The sequence below is a fragment of the Hypanus sabinus genome, unplaced genomic scaffold (genome assembly GCF_030144855.1).
Source record: "Hypanus sabinus isolate sHypSab1 unplaced genomic scaffold, sHypSab1.hap1 scaffold_598, whole genome shotgun sequence".
NCBI lineage: Eukaryota > Metazoa > Chordata > Chondrichthyes > Myliobatiformes > Dasyatidae > Hypanus > Hypanus sabinus.
The window spans coordinates 239761-243090 of record NW_026781454.1 but is presented as its reverse complement, the minus strand read 5'-3'; positions in this window follow the sequence as shown (position 1 = coordinate 243090).

The window sequence follows — 3330 nt, the reverse complement described above, 5'->3', positions numbered from 1 at the left end:
TCTCTCTCTCTCTCTCTCTCTCTCTCTCTCTCACTCTCTCTCTCTCCTCTCTCTCTCTCTCTCTCTCTCTCTCTCTCTCTCTCTCTCTCTCTCTCTCTCTCTCTCTCTCTCTCTCCTCTCTCTCTCTCTCTCTCTCTCTCTCTCCCCAACCCTGCAACACAACAACTACCTCAGCGAGAACTGAACTGAACTCTGTATTCTCTTATGACAATTCATTTACCCCTAGACTTTGATAGAGCTCGTTTCTACTGTTGATTCCTATTCCTACACTTCTGTATTTATCATTGCTAACATGTTTTATTTGTATATTGGCATTTTTGATACTGTATTGTTTAGTTTACTAATAAACACCTTTAGTTACAATACCACCAGACTCCAACGTTTCAGTCCATTTCTGCTGGTCTGTTAACCCAGCTACGTACGTAACAAAGGAAAGAAGGAAATAAGAAATGGGATTCCATGGTGGGGGAAACAGTCAGGCGGTTCTGTCAGCCCGATAGAGATACCCACATGGTGTGTTTCTTTGCAGGTGCCAGGGTACAGGATGTCTCCAATCGGGGCAGACTATTGTGAAGGAGAGAGAGAACAGCCAGAAGTCCTGGTACACGTCTCGGTACCAATAACATAGGTAGAAAAAGGGGAGGATGGTACTAAATGAAGAATTCAGGGAGTTGGGTAGGAAGCTGTAAAGCAGGAACACTAGGATAGTAATCTCAGGATTGCTGCCTGTGCTACGTGCTGACGAGCACAAGGATAGCATGCTTAGGCAAATTAATGCGTGGCTGAGACACTGGTGTATGGGGTAGGGATTCGGGTTTCTGGATCATTGTGGGCTCTTCTGGGGGGAGATAAGACCTTCACAATTTGGGGCGGGTTACACCTGTACCCAAAGGGATCCAATCTCCTTTCCGGCAGATTTAATAGAACTGTTCAGGAGGGTTTAAAATAATTTTGTAGGGGAATGGGAACCAGAGTAATAGGCCTGAGGAAGGGGAAAACTGAAATAATCAAAGAGTTATGCAAAAGTGATGATAGAAAGGACAGATAGGGGTTGAGGCATAATCACAGCCAGTGGAGAGGGTTATATAGCATTAGAGGTGTGGTTCAGTTTAAAACGGAAAGCAAAAATACTTGACTGAACTTGTAATGTTTGAATCCACGCAACATTAGAAAGGAAATGGACGATCTTGAAATTCAGCGGCAGATTGTCAAGTATGACGTATTGTCCATCTCTGAAACATGGCTAGAGGATGGCTGCCATTGGGGGTCTGAACGTCCAAGGATATACGGTGTATCGGAAAGTTAGGTCAGTAGGCAGAGCGGGGGCTTTGGTGCTGTGTATAATGTTATTTCACTGGAACGGGATGATATAGGATCGGAAGGTGTGGTGTCTCTATGGGCTGAGTTAAGAAATGACAAGGGTAAGAGGACACTAATGACAGTTGTATACAGACCTCCAAACAAAAGCCGGGATGTGGTTTACAAATTTCAGAAGGAGATACAAAAGGGCAGTCAGAGGGGTGTGTCATGATCATCGTCGGCGATTTTAACATGAAAGTAGATTGGGAAAAACAGTACTGGACCCCGAGAGACAGAGTTTGTAGATTGTCTGAGGGATGGCTTTTCAGAACAGCTTGTTGCTGAAGACCATTATAGGATAGACTCTGCTGCATTCTGTGTTGTGCAATGGTCCGGAGGTGAGCTCAAGGTTAATGAACTTTTAGGGAACAGTGATCACAATATGATTGAATTTACATTGAAATTTGAGAAAAAGAAACAAAATTCCACTGCGGCGGTATTTCAGTGGAATAAAGGAAATTACAATGTAGAAGAGGGGAACTGGCCGAATGTGACTGGAAAGGGACACTTGCAGGAAGTACGGCAGAGAAGCAATGGCCGGAGCTTGCGCGAAAACTGAGGGAAGTGTAAGACAGATAAATTTCCAAATAAGAATACATTTCAGATTCAGATTCAGTTTATTTTCATTCAGAAACCAGAAATGCAATGTAGTTAAAAAATGAGACAACGTTCCTCCAGAATGATACCACAAAAGCACATGACAAAACAAACTACACCAGAAAGTCCACATAACGTATGGCAATCCCCAATCTAGAGTCCGGAGAGGCTGCTGCGGATTAATATCGCGCTACCGTCTTAGCGCGTTCCCTGGAAAGGAGCTCCAAATCCACCAGACAAACAAGACCAAAAACTAAAGCTACAAGACCTGCACAAAACCACATTTTCGAAGGGAAGAAGGTCACCACCGTGGCTGACAAGTGAAGTCAGAGCCAATCTAACAGCAAAAGAGAGGGCTTGCAAGGAAGCCTGAGCTAGTGGGAAGATAGAGGATTGTGGAGCTTTTAAAAACATACAGAAGGAAACTAAGAAGCTCATTCTGAAGGAAACTATGAATTATGAGAGGAAAATGCCGACTACTATCAAAGAAGATACTAAAAGATTGTTAAGTATATAAAGGGTAAAGGAGAGTAGAGGGTAGATATATAACATAGAATCATAACATTCCGCTTGGGGACTCAGGTCCTGTGACAGACAGATCCCTGCACAGACACACAAACACACACACACACACACACACACACACACACACACACACACACACACACACACACACACACACACACACACACACTGCGCTATGTTTCAGTCGAATCACGTTCCCCTCACCGGCGTGGAGGAACGAGAGAGCGAGTTCAACGTGAGAGATATTGGGAGTAAAACACCGTGAGCGTCACTGAAAAGGATGAATCAGAAAAAACGGAGAGAATGGAGAAAAGGGAGAGGATTCTTCCTAACTGGACCAACCCAGAGTAAAACGCTGTCATATGTGATGGAGATTATTAAAATAAAACGGGCGGGACCTGACTATAGACCCTCCATTACAGCTGAAGTGACCGCTACATATTACATATTTGATGAAGGACACATTTCACCTGTACGGGGTAAACAGCGAGTGAAATATATCATCACAAAACGCATGCGCATTTCAGAGCGCTCAGTTGTTACCCGTGGTTCTACATATCGGCAAGTGGATAGATTATGGAGGAAACAAGGTGTTTGACTGAAATCTCCGGCAGAAACCAACAAGTCGCTCTATTATTTAAGGAATTTGGTTAACAGTTTTAGCGGGTATTTCACCGCGTTCTTCAGCTCCTCTCTGAACTTGCTCTGAGTCACGGCGTAAATACATGTGTTGGTGCAGGAGCTGAGGATCTGCAGCATCGTCGCCGTGGATTCTGCGATATAAATCGGATCAGCGACCGTGTAACGAGGGATGTTTGCAATCAGTACGTAGAGATCAAAAACCAGCAG